Source organism: Gallus gallus, chromosome 12 (genome assembly GCF_016699485.2).
Source record: "Gallus gallus isolate bGalGal1 chromosome 12, bGalGal1.mat.broiler.GRCg7b, whole genome shotgun sequence".
Lineage (NCBI taxonomy): Eukaryota > Metazoa > Chordata > Aves > Galliformes > Phasianidae > Gallus > Gallus gallus.
In genome coordinates, this window is record NC_052543.1 from 15,938,559 (window position 1) to 15,957,234 (window position 18,676).

The window sequence follows — 18,676 nt, forward strand, 5'->3', positions numbered from 1 at the left end:
AATAATTTTCAAGGAGGATCTTTTGCTTGCATTCTGCCAGCATGTTTAGCTGCAGAGGAGATGTCTGTGCTTGTAGGGCTCCATGCCTCCGTAGCTGGGTGAACTCACATTGGTAGAAGATCGCTTTGGCAGCTGAAAGTAGGTCTGGGACACTTCTTCCTCTGAGAACAGCAGTGCCAGAAAGCTTGATCCTCTGGAGAGGCTGTAGGCTGCTTGTTTGTGTTCCTGTTTCCCTGTGCCTCGTTAGCCTTCCCCATTACTCCTCAACACTCTCCTAACCTGTAGCTAAATCACCCTTGGCAAGTTTTCCTTCCCTTGTAAAGACGGTAACTCCCCTGTCAAGTTCTTGAGCGTTTGTTTGTGCAGTGAAATCTGTGATGCTCTAAATCTCAATGTGCATCAGCTGGCATGCTCTGACATTTGGAGAGCCTTGTGTCCGTTGTGTGCCAGACACACAACGAGAGGCCCCAGCACAGATGTAGCTGGACCCCAGGTTCATCTCTGAAGGTAGGGAGGGATGTGCCTCGGATCAGCAAGTGACCTGGGGGGCTCATCGGGGGGAGGACGAGAAGGGAGCGGTGGATAGCCAGCTGGCTGACTGCAAGAAAACCAGGGCATACACTAGAATATCATTTTCTTCTGAATTCCTAAAGTACTGAGACATCTGGCTACCTGAAATACAGCAACAAATAGGTCAGCTCAGATTGCAGAGGCTTGCTTCACATCACAGAGCCTTTACGAGAGCCAGCGTCCTGCCAAGAGAAGTCTTCTTCCTCATAACAGTAACAACTTTCTTCTCTTCAAAATCCTCTGCAGGTTTTTTAACTGGGATTCCTGGGAAACATTAGTCTGGGAATCGTTAATTAAAAACCACATAAAACCAAAACATGTTCTAGGGAGTGCATTTCTGGAGTGGAGGCAGGAGAGGTGCAGATCCCTGTGTTGTCCCAGCAAAGTGCAAGCTGTTCCCTCACACCCATACAGTGGTGTGAGCTTTCCTTTATTCCTCTGGTGAGGCGTCTAAGCCTGTTTTACCCTAAATTATGTTTTCAGATGTATTTCAGCCCCTGATTAGGGTAATATATGGGAGTTGAGGTAGATGATGCCACCGTTTTTTCCATGTTTTAGAGATATTCTTTTGTGAAATCATTTTCAAAGCCTGAGGGGTACTCACGTAACATTCCTCCCTTCTCAAGTCACAGAGGAACCAGCTGGCAGCAAAAAAATAATATTCTTACAGTCAAAGTTAAAAAATAAAAAAATAAAAGATATCAAGCTATATCAATACAGGGTGATATCGTTGGTGTTGACACAGTGTGAGTTCTGGGGCATGGGGTAATGCCTTTTTTCAGTCTTTAGCAATACACCTCATCTTGACTGAGCTGTGTTATTTCCTGCCTCCCTGCCTTTCCTGCCTCAGTCTCACTCTCTGCTGAAACAGCTAAATTTGCTGCAAATGAGGAATATTTTGGGACATGAATTTTCTTACAAAACATGGGAGAAATCTAATGCTGTAAGCAAATAACTCTCTAATTAGTACAGATCCAGGCTATCAGAAGCATTTGTAGGTTACTGTTATTAAAAAAAAAACAAAACAACAAAAAAACAACAACAGATCAAGAAATTGATGATGAACCCAATACTGGCACGTAGAAAAGACACTGACCACAGACATTTTTGGGAATGGTACCAGAGCAGCCATGAGCTCAGAAATTCTGGACCTGGAACATATGGGTTTCAATAAACAGACTTCTGTTCCAGCTCCTCAGTCGCTTCTTTTTTCTTTCTTACTTTTTTTTTCTCCTTACTGTACCAGCTTAATTTTATGCGGCTGTGTGCGATTCCTTTATTAATTAATCTACAAGTATTTGGCATTGCTTCCTTTCCGAGGTTTTCTTTAATTTGCAAATGTGCTGTTTTTGTCTGAGCAGGACTTGTGTCGCTAATGTTAGAACAGCAACGCATTTAACCCTCTGCTTCGTTCGATTGCTATCGCCTCCTTTTCTCCTGCGAGGAGAAGGAGCCGACCGTGTGTGTGTGCACATGCACACGTGCGCGTGTGTATTATTAGCTGTGCTGTCAGTTTTAATCCTTTTCTTTCAATCATCATTTTTGCTCAGACATGAAATATTTCAGTCTCACGCGCCGCACCGACTGTTCGCGGTGAAGCACCAGGAGCGTTTTCGAGATCTACAACAGAGGAGTACCATGAGGATAGAACAAAAGAAATTAAAACACTAGATATGCCACAGTTGTCTTATGCAGCTGTTAGAAATTTAATTATTTTATCTCATAGAATAATGTGCCCTTCAGAAATCATTTTGGACTAGATGTTTCAAACCAATGATCTGTAGTTAATTATCTTTAATAACTGTTGCACATTATGGTTAGATCTATGTTTTTGCTAAACCAATTAATAATATCTTCATTAGTATAAAGACAAGGTAGCTGGATCCTTTCATTTTTCACATTGAAAGAGTAGATATTTTAAACACTGTAATTTACTTTAGCCATACATTCCCGATGATATGACTAATTAATGAAACTTCAAAGACATATAACTTCCAAAAGCTACTTATTTAAAGTCATTGTTGAGCACTTAATGACATTATGTTGGGGCACCGCAGAAGCCCTCGCTGCCTGAGTCTTAGATTTGCTAAACCTTTTTAAGCTACCGGACTGAATGAAGCTCAAGTTATATTGGAAAGGAAATAGAGCCAATATTTCTTCGTGTTCATAAAAACCACCCCAGAACCTGTTGCTTACAGGAGGATCTATCCAAAGTTGATGACCTCCTTTCTGCTTTTCAGTTGTGACTGTCAGTTGCACTTAATCATGCAAATCTATGTGGAAAATGCTAGTAGAAGAACAAAGTAAATATTCAATATTTTGTGGGTTGGCTGGTGTTAATTTTGTTCAGAATCATTAATTTTCCAAATATTCCTTTCATATCTAATTTTTTTTTTCCATGTCCATAATTCACTTTCAGGGCTGGCTAATAACTACCATGTCGTTCAGTCTGCTACCTGGCAGTAGAATTAACCCTGAGAGCAATATTAAATACACAAGTGATCGCCTCACTATTAGCAGTGCTACTGATTGCACGGAGAGTAGTGTGGGAAGTTTGGGGCCAAATGTTTAAGGTCCCTCACTGAGGCATGCAAACTGATGAAAGGCTTCTCCAAAAGTGAATCCCCTGCAAAATTTCCCCGACCTTGAGGTAAACCGAATGCTGTTTTTCATCTCGTATGTATTTTCATACAATCTTCAAATATCATGTAGCCATCGGGGAAGGCTTTCTGAATCTTAAAAGAGCATTGTATATATAGCCCTCCAAGAAGAGGTATTTCCCGCTATGGAGAACTGTGCGCTAGGAATCAAGTGAAAAAGGAAAGGAAAAAAAAGAAAAAGAAAAAAAATTACATCTAAGAGAATAAAATAGTTCAGTCAACTGTACTCAGGGCTGGGAGGCCAGGAGAGAAGTGTTAACAGCCAGTTGTGACAGCTACAAAATAATTATCCGAGCAGTGAGCACCTGGTCCTTCAGCTGCTGAGTTTCCCACAGGAGTCGTCTGTAGTCCTGGTGCAGATAGGAAAGCAGGGGAATACATTTAGTTGGGATTACACTTAACCAGTAGCAGAGATAGGGTCTGTGGGCTGTTTTTTGCTGTGTTCCTGCTGATGGAGCTGGAGGCTACTGATCCCATTTCATGCAAAAATACTGCTTCCATAAGGAAGGTGGAAAGGGTAAATTCCCGTAATAATCTGGTAGCTTTGGTGGGGTTTGGCTGTGGAAATGCATCGCCCAAAAGCAAAGAAAGGAGAGAGCTTTGTAAGGAGTTGGCCATAAGGTTTTTGTGGTGTTAGCCATGCCGTTTGTTGACTGGCGTTTCAAATCTATATTAACCTCTTGCAGTGCACGGGTTAACCCAAGTGATTGATGTTTAATGATAATATTAATACATAATAAAAGGAAAAGAGCAAGAGGTCTAAAAAATGCTTTCCACAGTATATTTCTTTTTTTTCTTTTTTTTTTTTTCTCTCCATCTGCTTGCTGAATTGAAAAACTGTGTTGGAGATTCCACAGTCCAGAGTGGCTTTCTTGAAATGACCAGTTCAAACCATCTTGTAGGAACTTGGCAGGCAAACCATCAAAAAGATGGTTTTCTAATAGGAACTGTATTTTGACAACTTGTAAACTCACATATCACTGGGAAGCGATGGCATATTTCTCAGATGCCAGCACTTCTGCAAAGTCCTCCCCCTCCCCATAAAGCAGTGTCATCTTAAAAATATCATGTATTTGTGCCAGACTGTTTGAAGCTGTTGTTATTAATGCTCCAGTGAGCTGCAGGAGCCTCTGTGATCCTGAACTCACTAATCTGTTGGGGTGAGCCCTCTTTTTCTGAGGGAGAGAAAAATGAACGTTCTCTAAATTACTGTCATCATTTGTTAATCTTCGATGTATATTTTTCTTCAGCTAGTCTGAAAATATTAGCGTAGGGAAATACTGGGTTGTTTGTAAATCACACATGTAATTTCAAGAATAACTTAACATCCCATTTCTGCAGCTGAACTTAAGGGAATGCTTAAGACTTAAAATGTTGCCTGTATTTTCTTGTCCTGTTATAAAATTTATCATTTCTTAATTAGGCAAAGGACAAAAAATACTGGGTTAGGATGCCCTTCTAAAAATCTAGGGAGTTTTCCATGTTTTCAGTGAAGAAAATCATCATTCTAATAATCTTTAATATGGGTCCATTAATAATTCTGGGATATTTTGAGGCATAAGTAAAATAGGTGGCTCTATAAGACCAATACAGATCCTCCAAATACAACTCATTCTTAAGTCAACTGCAAGAAAATAATGCCATTGTTCATTTTCTTTCCCTGAGGTTTATTCTTTGATGTCCTACATACCTAATCAATCTTTAAACCAATGCCAAGTTTGATTAAAGATTGTCAGATGAGGCTGGTACTGGTTACTTAACAGTTTTGCTTCAAGCAAGGAGTACACAGATGAAGCAGCTTGGTGTTTGGGTACAGTGAAAGCATTTTACTAGCTCACATTTTGAGCTGGATAAATCTCTATTATCAGTGCATAAGGCATCTTGCTGCAGAAATAGAAGACAGTTTTGGAAAAATGAACATATTTTACGTTTTTCAGCTGTGTAGTACATATATGTCAGACTATGACTGGAGGTATTTTGGGAGTACCACTGCCATGAGTGTGTCTTGAATTGTTTGAGCTTTTAACCAGCAAAGATTTGTCTGTTTTTCTAGCACAGAGCTGTATGCTACTTCATTTTAGCGATTTGTTAAATATCTTTTGAGAACTCTAACCTCCCCTATTTTCAGGCTAACGCTGTAACTCTAGCCCTTCTCTCTTCCTTTTTAAGTCTGGACAGCCAAAAAAAATCCAAACATTTACAGTATTCTGTGTCTTGAAAGCAAGTTACCAGGAACTGGGAGAGGCACTATACACATTAGGTTACAGATGGAAATCATTATTCCGTTTGATGAAAGTTTCAATAATATTCTCCAATCTTGAGGTGAAGAAGGCTTTCTTGTATGGCTCAGTCACAGCATTGCATTTCCAGTGCGAGAGCAAAATGAAACTCCACCGTTTCCATTGACTTTGGCTTTGCACTGGGGGTTAGTTTGCACGTGAAATAAGTATCATATGTAAGCCAGTAATGAATTTGAGCAAATCTCAGTTGTATAAGCTGATGTTAGTGAAATTATTGAAAAATTACCACTTGAGAACTTCTGGTAATTAAAGATCATATTTAGAGGTTCCCCTGCTCTTTGGGAATAACCTTGTGAAGTGTTCATCTAAGGGCTATTCGTAACCTGCCTTTCTTAGAGTCGCTCTTTGCTACCACCGAACTAGGGGCTGGATATGAAGAACAAGCATTTTTATCACGTCTCCTTCTTTGCTGAGTCTGTGCCTGGTCTGTAAGCCCTCAAGGAAGAAAGATACAATACAGGGAATTTGATCTCTAATTTGGATATCTTATTTGTAACACCTTAAAATTATCATAATGTGATACTGTTACTGGAGAACTAATTGGGAAACCACAGAAACTTGGAACGTGCATGCCAGTCCTGTGTTAATGTTACTTCATGTAAATGCATTGGGTTTGGAGTTGGGGATATTTTATAATTTAAGTGAGGCTCTTAAATTATGTGGTTATAATTTAAACAAAATGTATTGTGCATGGGATGATCACTCAGAAACCTCATGGCCACTTATCCAGCTACTTGTCCCCTGAGAATGCTTCATGTTGTGAAAAATCTTGAATGGGCCAGCAGTGCTTAATACATAAATGCTTCCTAGCTCCCAAGAAATGAGTGATTGAAAACGTTAAATGCTGCTGCTGCCATATTTATGAAGAGGAATCAAAGCTCTCGGGGGCTGTAAAAACCTTCATTTTCCGGTGGCAGCCTGACTCATCTGGCCAAAAGATACCCATCAGAAAGGAGCCAGATGAAAGGGGCACTGAGCCCAATCTAAGGCAAATGTGCCACAAGGTATTTTCTTTTTAGTAATCAGTATTTAAAAAGTCACTTAACGTATCTGTAGAACTGAGAACAGGGATTTCAGGTAAACTCAAGATCAGACAGGATACTGGTTAAGAACAGTCAGTAGTACTTCTCTGAAACCAAAACTTGTTGGAGACTGAAAAATGCTATGCATGTTTTCATTAGTCATTAAAATTCCAGCTATTTCTTAAAAGCAAATTCATATTCACCTGCTTGTTCTGGTTTTAGCTGGGGGAGGAAAAAGTGTGTTGCAGAGAGACCTCTGAGCTGAGAGATTGCTAAGCTGACCACACTGAAGGTAGGAGAGCTGGCACGGGGACCTGCCTGGGTTAAGCCTTGAGGTCGCATGGAGCACTGATGGGGGGTGAAGCTACTGAATTCTTGCTTCTGTTTTTCTTGTTGATGTTTTGGATGTTTTTGGTTCTAGCAACCGGAAACACCATTTCCAGAGCAAATTAAAAAACAAACCGTGGGGCTGGAAAAAAAAAAAACTGGCTCTCGTATCTGTGTGCTCTAATCAGGATGACATCCTGAACTAAACCCAGCTTCGCCTTATTTATTATCCGTCGAACTGCTTTGTGCAAATGTTAGGAAACAGAGAGCTGCGTCGGGGAGCTTTTCTGTAAGCGAGCCATTGGTTTGGGTGCACGGGGTCCTGTCGGGGCGGTGCGGCGTCCACCAGGCGGCACCAACGCATCTCGCATCCCCGCTGCCTGCCCGGCTCCGGCTCCCCGCACTCCCCAGCGCTTTTTGTGCGCTCTCCGCCGCCAAACCCACTCTGCCTCTGCGCTGCGAAGGGCCGGGTTAACAAAAGAGGAGTTAACCTTGATAAGAGCCGTCAGTAATTGCCTATACAATAGATATTGTGTGTTCTGGGAGCTTTAAAGCAATGATAATGTAAATTGCCTATTTGCTGTGACAAACAGTGTTCTTGTAGTACTTTTCCAGTATTTCAGTGACTTGTGAGTTTTGTGATAGATACCCAGTTGCTACATTCTCTTTCTTAGTCTTTGCAGTGCTCATAAAAAAGTTGCAAGAGCTGGTTTGATTGGATTTCTTCGGGTTAACCAATGCATGCACCACTCCTCTCTCTCCCACTGCTGTTGAGGTGAAGTTATCTCTGGTCTTTGCAAAGTTGTGCACATCACGTTGAATTTTTCTCAGAGACATGCACAGTCAGTGGCAGGTATGTACATGAGGCAGTGTTGCAGTGTGGGGACCCACTCACCTGCAGTTGGTGGCACCTACAGGACATGTTTGCCACCTGTAGTTTTCCCTAGGGGGCGCAGGACGTAGGCATGTCCCACGCTCGCGAGGCAGCTTTAAGTCTTCCCTGCGCTGCATGCGGGAGGAAAGGGTATTGTAGCAAGATGGTTTCAAAGGTTTCAATGAGCACCAAGGTAGAAATTGTTTCTGGGTATAGTCAGTCAGTGATACTGCTTGCTTTGTTTTGCACTGATACACGGGAAGCCCAGCCAACTAGGGTCTAGGCCCTACTGAGGTCATTCTATTTCAATGCACGTTGAAATTTGTCAATAAACAGCAAAATGGGAGAGGAAACAACTGGATACAGGAAAAAAAAAAAAAAGCTATTTTTTTGATGTCATTGGCATGGATCAGGTTGTTGTTATCAGTAGGGATGGCAAGTTTCCTGATTTCACCTACTCATGCAGTGAACTGCAGCTAGAGAACCCAAGTTTTACAGCAGCGAATCACGCTATGCCTCTTTCACTGATAGCCAGGTGACCAGGGCTCACTCTGCAAGCTATGCAAGTCTTGATGCCCCTTCCCAAGGAAGCAGGGATATTTTAGTGAGAGATTCTAGCTTCCCAGGGTTTGGAAAAAAATCTTATTCAACTTGAGAACGAGGTCTATGCAGTGTTTTCTCTGTTGCTGACACTACTTGTCACAGTGACTTGGAAAACCAGAAATACAGAATATACCCACCATGCTTTGTACCAGCTCCATAGCTGCAAATGTTGCAATTACTGTGCCTTAACCAAAATTCCCTTCCTATTACTTAGCAGTCTGAATACAGATCAGAAGAAACAAACACGTAAAAGCTTTTGCTCCTAAAACCTAACTGGCTCTTCTCCCTTGTTCTGTGGTCAAAAGTTAAATAGGATGTTCTGATTATCACCACTCCCAAAACAGATCAGTGGTTGTTTTTTTTTCTCTGTTCAAAATAATTCCTCCTCTTCTTGCAGTTAGTCTGTGCCAGCAAATTCAAAATACGGGAAGCTTGACCTTATCTGCAGTTCTTGCCCATGTGCCACACATCCTGCACCTACCAGGAAGCACGGATAGGAAGGGCTGTCCAGTGGAGACTTCTGGGTTCAGCCCTTCCTACCAAATTGGAGACTTAACAAGGGGATAGTAACCCACTGGGAGTCTGATGCAGAGTTATTTGATGATAGCAGAACTCACAGGCTTTGTTGCAATTGTGGAGGAGGACCTCTGTTTGTAATAAATAGGTGAGGAAAAGCTTTCCACTGTATACATGTGGATGTGGTGAAAAGGAATCTTCACCTTCTGAGTGCTGAGGGGAAAGGCAAAACCTCTTTCAAACTCTACTGCATTCACCAGTGTAGAGTGAAAGAAAACATTCCTCCCTGATCTTGATGCTGGCAATGGTCCAGAGCCCAGAGCACCCTGGGAAATACCACTTTCCAAACCCCGCTGTGCTACCTAATCACACAACGGGCTACATATGCCATCCAAGAAAATAAACACAGGTCTGTGAAGCTGTTTGTCCTGCAGGGCTAGGAATGCTCTTCCTAACTTGGCAGGGCAGTATAATCCTCTCTGAAAGGGGAGAGCTGCTTGAACTCAAACTGACTAATGGGATTGAAGAGAAGCCCATCAGAAGCTGGCACCGTCCTTTCCTCACCCTGCCAGCGTGCCACCAGATGACATGGTGCTGGGTGCTCTCATGTGGCTTGTCTTGGTGTCATGGTGGAAGGCAGACCATGGCCCCAGAGCCCAGCAGGGGCCCAGAATGTTGATGAGTGGCAGGTTGTACCCTAGGGCTTGTGGTTTATATGGGAAGTTCTTAGCTTTTCTTGGCCTCTGGGCAAAGTCTAGCTGAGTGAGTTGCATGCTTCAGTAAAGAGCACGGACTCCTCTCCCTGGCAGCCTCAGGAGTGACTGAAATTTGTAGCAACTGCAGATGCCTTCAGAAGTTCTTGTGGTTCACACAGGTTCTGGGCTGGGTCCTGGGGTCTCAGAGAGGATGGAAGTATGGATGGGGGCTTGTTGCAGGTTTCCAGCTGGTCAACAGCAACTGCAAACTGCACTGCCTTCCCTGAGTCCTGATCTGGTGCTCTTCTCCACTTCTGAGATCAAAACTATATTTTTCTCTAAGATTAAGACTTGCACGGATGATAATACAAATTGGGATTAGGCTTTAAATCATCTTATTAGCTCTTCTAGCGAGATGAACTGAGCGACACAATTTGATTAAAAATTGCCAAGACCTCCCCTTAGCCCCCCCTCCCTCACTTTCGTAGGAAATGTTTGCTTTGTGGGAGCTAAGAATGAAAGTGTTCCACGAGGGCTTTTTTAATTACAGCGTTAATAAGGTACGCTGTACGTTGCTCTAAGAATTTACAGATTTGTTGCTTTAAACATATTGCTATCTGAAACTCTTGAAACTCTCAGAAGTTTTTAAAAGTGTGTGTTTAGGTTAAGGTTAAGTTGCCCTTGACAGCATTTTTTAAAAAGATTTGAATTGTTGAATAACCACCTTTCACCCATCCCTAATTGTAATTTAAATGACAATATGCTCCCAATCAATAGCTCTTTGTCACACTTTGAAGATCAAGGATGAGATTTCACCCCATGAGTTTACATGGCAAAAGCTCCTTTTTCATAATGCTAAAAATGCTGCATCCTGCTGTTAAAGAAGTATAAGGATACCTGCTCTCAAATAATTAGTTTTGAATAAAAGCATTTAAGTCATACTTTATAGCCATTAATTTGAAACAATTCAAAGCCCTTCCTTTCTGCACTTTGTTCGAGGCTAAATATCACAATAGATATTTTAGCCAACTGGAAAAATAAATCAGTTATAGCAGAGTAATACGAACAAGTTAAGTTAGATGATGCTGTAAGAGATGGCTCTTGAATAATATATTTTTTTCATCACTTTTGTTTCCGTATCGAACTACCCCGGCTAGTGGAAAACTATAAAGCTTTTAATGGTTATCATTGTGTGCATGTGACTTTGCACAACTGTGTGCATGTCTAATAGGTACCTATGGGGGCAAGTTGCTATTTCTCCAGTTGTACGTGAAAGACAAGAGATTTATTACACAGACAACACTCACAGAGCTGAAACTTTTTTCTTTTTATTTCTATTGCTAGGAGTCCTAGACTAGGGCCAGGGCTCTCCTGTGCTCAGTGTCATGCAATGCCAAAGAGAATGATGGTTCTTTGTCCCAAAGTGCTTACAATTCCTGTTTTTAGTTGAAGCAGCAAGACATTTTAAGAAGGATAAAGTCTGGTCTGTTTCTGTGTTGTCCTTGGTAAACCCAATCTAGTCTGGTCTCAAAAACGGAGCAATTCTGCTCGTTGCCAGGGAGAATACATAGGTATCCAATGAGTCATGGTCAAACATACGGCCATTATTAGACCACAAACACAGAAGGAGAAAAAAGATTTCATTTGGACCTGTTGTCGATGCAGAGCTGGTGAAGAGGAATAACAAATAACTGAGTGGAGGAGTTTGCTCTTTAGGTATTTATGAGGAGCTTCTCTCCTTGTGGGGATAGACTGGGGAAAAGCAGAATATGCACACTGGAAAATTTAACTAGAGCAAAGGACTCTGTGTCGTGATCTAAGAGCATTTTAATGGCAAACTAGAGACAATGGGAAAAAGAAGCTACATCTGCAAAGGGCTGTAGTGAATGAAAACAACATTTAATATAGAAGAGAAGTGGCAATCAGAAGAAAGGATTCAAAGAGAGAAGTTATTAGGTTTTGTGTTAGAGCAGTGATCTCTGCGGCACTATCACAAATAAGAGCACATTCATCCAAGCCAAAAAAAAAAGAGAGGATGCTGAAGAAATAGGAAACAGGACATAGGGTGCTGAGCATCACAATGCGCAGTTGTGTTCTTGTGGCTTAATGGAAAAGGTCATGTCTGAGAGCTGTTACGCAGTGATGTTTTGCAAGGCTGGGCCATATGTAAAGATTTAGAGAAAAATTTCAATTAAAGATGGAGCATAAGTTCTTTTAAACGTGGCCTTGCAAAAATATGGAATGCAAAACAACCTGTGGTGAAAAAGGGAAGGAAAAAAAAAAAAGCAGAAAAATTTGGAAGCTGTCTTTAGAGAAAATCTACAAAATAAAGGTTCTGCACTTGGGCAAGTTCTCTCTTGCCAAGGTTGTTTGACACAGTAGGGAGCTGCCTGATTTTACTCAAGCACTGAGTTATGCTTGGACCAGCATGGAAGAATCTTTGTTATTGGTGTTAAGAAGGGAACATCTCTAAATTGGCCCATCTGTAGGATTCTAGTGGAAGAATTGGATAGCCCCAGGTTGTGCTCACAGAATTAAGCCATATACAGATACATAGCAACTGATACTGCCCTAGCAGTAGATGTTATATGCAGTGATCTGGACATAAAGATATGGTATGGCTGTGCATGACTGGCTAATCACAAAGCCTTTCTGTATAAAATGGAGATAATAATATTTCCAGTTCTGACACTAGTGGTTAGGGATTGATACTTTGGAACATTCATTTTTGAAAAACCGTATTTGTACAAAGTATTGTTTCTTTTCACATTGTTTCAGATTATTAACACTATTGGTCATTGTACCACTATAATCAAAACACAAGATTTATTGATGGCTTTTATTTCCTATATGTGTTATATAAATGCCTTAACAGATGCACAGGGTAGTGAAAATGATAGGGTACTTCAGAATGGCTCAAAGTCACTGCTTCTTTAATAAAGGCTTGGTTTTGTACGCGGGAAGAAATGGAATTCACACCCCAACCTATGCACAGCTGCAAGCCCTATTAAGTGAAACCCCTCCTAAATATAGATCCAATGGCCTCATCCCTGGCTAGCTTCCAAAGACCATAGAGGCCTATTTCCCTCCTTCCACACCCCCCTTCCAACCCACAGTGAGCACCGAGTTGTGACTTTCTGCTCTGTAGCTGGGAAGCACCAGCGAAGAGCTCAGAGGGTCCATGAGGCATAGCAAAGACTTCCTGCAAAGAGGGCAGTTTTCATGCGTGCAGGCTGTAAAGAGAAAGAACACTACAATCACTGTTGCTATTTTGAAAGTGTATGTTTATTTTCCTGTGTATTGTCACTTTAAATAATGAAGAGCCCCCCCCTCCTTTTTTCTTCCCCGAGTAACCCTCAAGACAGCATTCACAAGATGAGCAGGCCTGAGCTATGCTCAGACAAAACATTTTAATGATCAGGAGAGACCTGATGCTTGGTAGTTGCTGAAGATTGCATGTTAAGAGCAAGCTAAATCATCGGATTGCAGCTTGAGTAGGTCCAGTGATGGTGCATTACATTGCAACAATTGTGCCTGCCAGAGTTAGGGTTGAGTTGGCCTTCTATTATAGACCCCAACTGGTAGAGTTGAGTACTTTGACCACTTCAGATAATGTCAAGTGAAATTTCTCCTGTGAATTGACACCCAAACATGTCACCTCTCTTCCAAAATGGGATCCAAGCCCTGAGCAAGGCTGCAGTAAGCCTCACTGTTACAGGCCCAGCTTTAGCAGCACATCTCCTATCTACAGGCAGAACATTTGGACAAAGTGCTCTGAGTGTGTGCATGGCCGATGTGCCACATACTTGCAGAGCTCATTGCAACCAGCAGGGATTACTGGGATCAAGAATGTAACAGGATTAAAGAAAAAAAAAATAGGAAGGCACAGAAACCTATATTTGTAAGGGTTAGACATGAATTTTCTTCATGGGAGAGTTGTTCTTAAGTTGATTCAGGAGAGAAAGGATGCTCTGGTAATGAGGATGCAGGTGGAAACTCCAACCCCAGACCATAAAGTCTCTCTGTGATGATAAGGATGCAGAGCAGACTTAGATCTTCAGAGCTATTTAGGACTTGACCTCTCAGTAGTTGCTGGAAACCCCAAGTGAGGGAAATTCTGATGAGGGGGCCTTAGTGTGTGCTGGCCATCTCTCCATTGAAGATCTTCACATCTACTTGTCCTGCCCAATGCTGGGGCAAGTCTGATAAAGACTATATGGAGTTGAATGAGTTTGGGCTGAGGGAAAGAAAATCCCTTCTACCCATAGATTACCAGCACTGCTCTGCGTACAATTTAAAATACTTGATGGTATCATGATAATTTTTTGTGTCAGGTTTGCTAAATATTCCAACAATATCACCAGGTTTTGCCAAAACCAAAGAGTAAAAGCTCATGAGAGAATATTTTGCAAACTTGAAAAATCACCTGCAGTGCTTAAGATGATGAAGGTAGATTAGATAAGACTAGCAAAGTTATTTGAACATAAACATTTATTTAAAAAATATCCACAGCATTGCTGAGCCCACAAACATTGTATAAATAATACACAGTTCATGAATAGGAATGAAGAGACATCTATTCCTCACCAGGATAAATTTGTATTCTGCACCTGCCAGGTGACTTTACCATAAGTACAGCATTAGTATCTTTGCAGAGAGATCTAAAGAAAGTTGTTCTTGAGAATGTGCCCCTGAAGCTTAGACTTCAGTTATTATTGGATAGATTTACAAATGTATTTATGCAATTAAAAACTAGAATATATGACTATTCATATTTATAAAAGCTAAGGAAGGCGGCTGCCTAGCTGCTGTTCAGGTCTGTGCTAATGCCCTTTGGTATATTAATGTGTTTTTAGGGTCATAAGCACTTTGTCAATCATACTCTTACTCTGCAAACAATGCTACATGTGCTTAGCTTTATGCATGCAAATAGTACCCAGTGGGATTGCTCACATGAGTAAGGCATTTGCATATCTATAGGAGCTGGCCTGAAATGGTAAATATTACAGAGTAGGTCTAAACGACCATCTTTGAGTCTGTGAGTTAAAACATGACCAAACTTCAGAGGTGGCTGGTTTCATGCTAGTGGTGCCAAAAGTCTACAGAAAAATCCTACTTAGGATTTGGTCTGACCTTGCAAAAAGTTCAGTCCTCTTGCTTGGAACCTATCTCTTCAAAAAGAGATTTTTTTCTTTTTTCTTTTCTTCTCCTTTACAGCTTTACCTGTGTACTCCCGAGAGTCTGTCTCGGCACTGGTGGCTACAAAGCCTTCTGCTCAAGTGAAAGACAGAAAATAATGCACAGCTGGGGAATTAAAAGAAAAGAAACCTGGCTAGGAACTGCCTTCTGCAATGTCAGAGTTCTTTCCTGGATCCACGTGCTTGTCATCTAATTTGATCAAGCAAACAAACAAAACTCTTCAGCTAGTAAGACTAAGTCAGCAGTGTGTCAAAAATGTGGATTTAAGGGGGAAGGAAGGAAAGTTTTGGAATCATTTGTGTACACAAATGTAACCCACATTCCACAAAATACTGAATATTTAAAGCTTGTTGTTTATGACTGTCTTTAGGTTGGACAAATTCCTAATGAGTCAATTATAAGCACATACATCATCATTTGTAAGGTATTTACTGTATTATGTGCTTTAAAATGAAAAGAAGGTATTAGCTTTCAAGTACATTTTAATCTTGATGCTGCTTACAGATACATTTGTCTCTATACATTAATAATCTGAGAGTTAATATTCTGTTTCATCAAAACAAACATTAAGATGATCTGGTAACTCTGCACAATAAAGCCTATGTGTGCAGCGAACACGCACTGTGCTGACCAGTTCCCCATTGACTTAATTGTAGGATCAGGGTCTAAATCACAGTAGCACAGCCACACTTATCAGATGAATTGGTAATTCCTGCAGATGAGAGAGTATTATTAGATGTGCCAAACAAAAAATAACAGCGCTGCTGAGTTTTTTTGTTTTTTTTCTTTGCAATTTGTTTATTTTTAGTATGTTTTTCATATACTAAATGATAAGCACCTAAAAAGTATTCCCCAAAAGATTCCGGTCTAAAAAGATGAAATGCTAGGGCAGAAGGATGTGGTTGAAATTGTGGATATGAAAGTGGAACAGAAAGAAGTTGATTGTTTTGACTGTAGTTTTGTTAATGTCAACTTGTACGTATATGGAACATTGGAAATCAGGTTGGAAATGTGATTGCATGGACCAGAACTCTATCAGGTATCTCCTGGAAGCTCAGTTGTGATGGTCAAATTTGTGCAACTGGCACTTTGGGGAATGCCCAAGACCTATCAGGATTTTGCCTTTGTAGTATGGGGTGATTATCTCCAACAGCTTCTGGTACAAAAGTTGTGATTGCTCTTGGTAATGCAATTCTTTAGTGGAAAGGAGTATTTATCCCTGTTGCCCAAACCAGACGTGGTAAACTGCAGGCTGAGTTATGCATTCGGTCCTGTAGATAGCTACACTGCTACAGCAAAGAGATGGCTTCTTCCCTCCATCACTGTTCCTGTGCATAGATACTCATTGCTCTCTTTTAACTGTCATGCAGCGTTCATGCTTGCTTATTACAGCTGACTTGGTTTTTTACCACAGAAATGTTGGTTTTACCATAGATGTTAAGATTGCTACCTCAGCAGATCTAGGGTTTGCAGAAAGCACTACCTTGGAAACAGGGAATATCCTCGTCCTTCTCACTGTCAGAGATCACCCATTCTTCTGTCCACAAACGTGGCAGGGGTCTCTACTTCTCTCTTTTCCATATCCTCTGGGTTCTGACCTCAATGGCTCTTTCTGCCCTTCCTCGTCTCAAGTCCACCCATGAACAGCTAAACCAAGCAGGATGCAATGGAAATCCTCTGCTAGACCCTGAGATTTGGGAGATGCAGCAGCAGGATTGGGAACCAAGGGCACCGAGGAAAGGATCATTAATACATTAATGAAAATCCATGCAGACTAGCCCAAATAATAGATCGTATGTACTGCTAACCCCAGTGTGGGGTGGTCACTGGGACAGGTAGCAAAGGATACTTTGGGGCATCAGGGTCCCAGACACCAAAGGGCAATGCAGAGATGGGAGGCTGTCCCATGTCAGGCAGGTTGGATTTCCTTTAGAAAGGTGTTTTGGACTCTGCAGAAACTCAGGATGAATGAAATCCTCTCCCTTATTTTGTGTAGCTCTCCAAATGATCCTCATGTGAAATCAGATGGACAGCCACGCCACGATGTATTTAATGCTGCTTCTCTTTCTGCCTCACTCTCTTCTCTGCGTGCCTTATTTCTTGTGCCAGACTTATTCTCCCTTTGTTTTTATGGGTTTTGCAGCCATAAAACTGGCTGCTGTTTAGCAAGGAGAGCTGCAGCTTGATTCAAACCTTAGTTACAGACTGTTTCTTTTTGTTGTTAGACACTGCCTGCTTCATACTCTACCTGGCCAAACCTGCCAAGTTTTGGATTTCCTAGAGGAGGCTTTTTATTCTGTCTTCTTGTCTGCACATGTACACACAGCCCCCAATTATATAATAGGTGAACTCACCGTTGTGCTATTGTGTGTTTCCCTCTCTTTACAAGCTAACTGCACTGACACTTTGTTCTGTTTGGAATCCATTGTTAGCTGGTGCTGGGCTGCAGCCCTGAGATCCTCTCAAATCTTCACTTTTCCCACACCTAATCAGGAGCTTATTTTTAGCATGGTTTTCCCCCCACTTTTTAAGCTCCTAGAAGGTTAAAACCTCTAAAATGCTAAAAACAGTCTGGCCAACGTAGTCTCTCTAAACAGATTCATGGAAGCACTGTGTAATTTGGGGGTAGCTTGTCAGCCTACATAGGATGGCAGAAGACCTCTTCCGGTGGAAAAAGAGCGTAACGTGTTTTAATGCACAAGCAGGAGGTGATTCCCTCAGTGCCACTTTCAGGCTCAGCTTATGAGTGGCCTTGGAGTGGAGAGGCAGCTCCTGGAGGGAGCAGTGTGTTGTCACCCAAGCCTCCAGCATGCCATGTATATCCGACAGCTGGGGGGAGGACAGGTTCCCCTTCCAGCCACCCTGTTGGGTAAGCATGAGGCTTCCCAGCAATGGCACAAGTGTGGCTCAGCACAGCTCTTCTCATCCTCACTGGGAGTCAGGAGCATGCAGGGCTCATTGCAAAACTGCCCTTTACTAAGAGCGGTTTCTTGGAAAAGCAACCACATATTTCTGATCAAAAGAACGGAAAGGATGCAATCTTTGCATCTAGCTGCCACATCGTCCTTCTCTGAGGACCACATATGAGGAGGAAGGGGAAAAACAACTGCAAACAAACAAAAAGGGAGTGAGGTGGCTGAGCCCAAATTAGATTAATTAGCCTCAGGCTGTTTTGTATGTTTATATTTAATTTAGGTTTAGCTACTTCAAAGTTCACATAGTTCTAGTTAATAATTTTACTATAACTTATTATTTTCAGATGTTGGCAGGTAGACAAGTTGTGAGTCACCTGGAATATGAGGCTAAATAAGTAATACTCGCTGGCAGGGTTTTGACCATGACTGATTACGCTTCTCTGTCTTCTGTGTTAGAAAAATATAGCTTCAGAAGGAAAAAAGTCTACTTTTCTCACTTCCAGTGCCATTTTATGTTGAAATGTCCATAGGGTGGGTTAGATTTCATACATAACTGTCTAGCTTTCAAAAACTTTCAATCTTTAATCTGCAACTTAATGGTTAGTACATCCTGTAGCAGACCATGTCTTTATTATTTCATTTGACCTCATTCGTGAACCTAGGAAGGTCCACAAAACCTGTTTGTTTATGAGCAGTGCAGTCTGGGGGTTAGTAGCCTTAAATCACAGAGGAGAAAATGAATGGGTAGCTCTTTACTTGAGGTAATAAAATTATTGTCACTCCAACTATAGATTTTTGTAGGTTGTTACATTAGTTAAATAAAATACTGCCTCATCAATGTACATTCCAGTTCCGGCTAGTCCGGTTGTTGGCTGCAGAGGCAGGAATTCATTCATGTTGCTGGCAGTAAAAAGAAAGAAAATTGTATTTGACAGGAGTAGAGAGTTAAGATCATAACTTCTCAGAACCAATAAGGGTTTGTGGAAAAATATATA

General features: G+C 41.4%; 1 long non-coding RNA gene across 1 annotated transcript in view; it reads left to right on the top strand.

Annotated features, from left to right (window-relative positions):
* The first annotated feature begins 448 nt into the window (after positions 1-448).
* Positions 449-18,676, top strand: part of LOC101748427 — a 155,847-nt gene continuing 137,619 nt past the window's right edge. The window contains exon 1 of the long non-coding RNA XR_005839161.2: positions 449-507. This is a non-coding gene — a long non-coding RNA (uncharacterized LOC101748427). The remainder of the gene's footprint in view (positions 508-18,676) is intronic.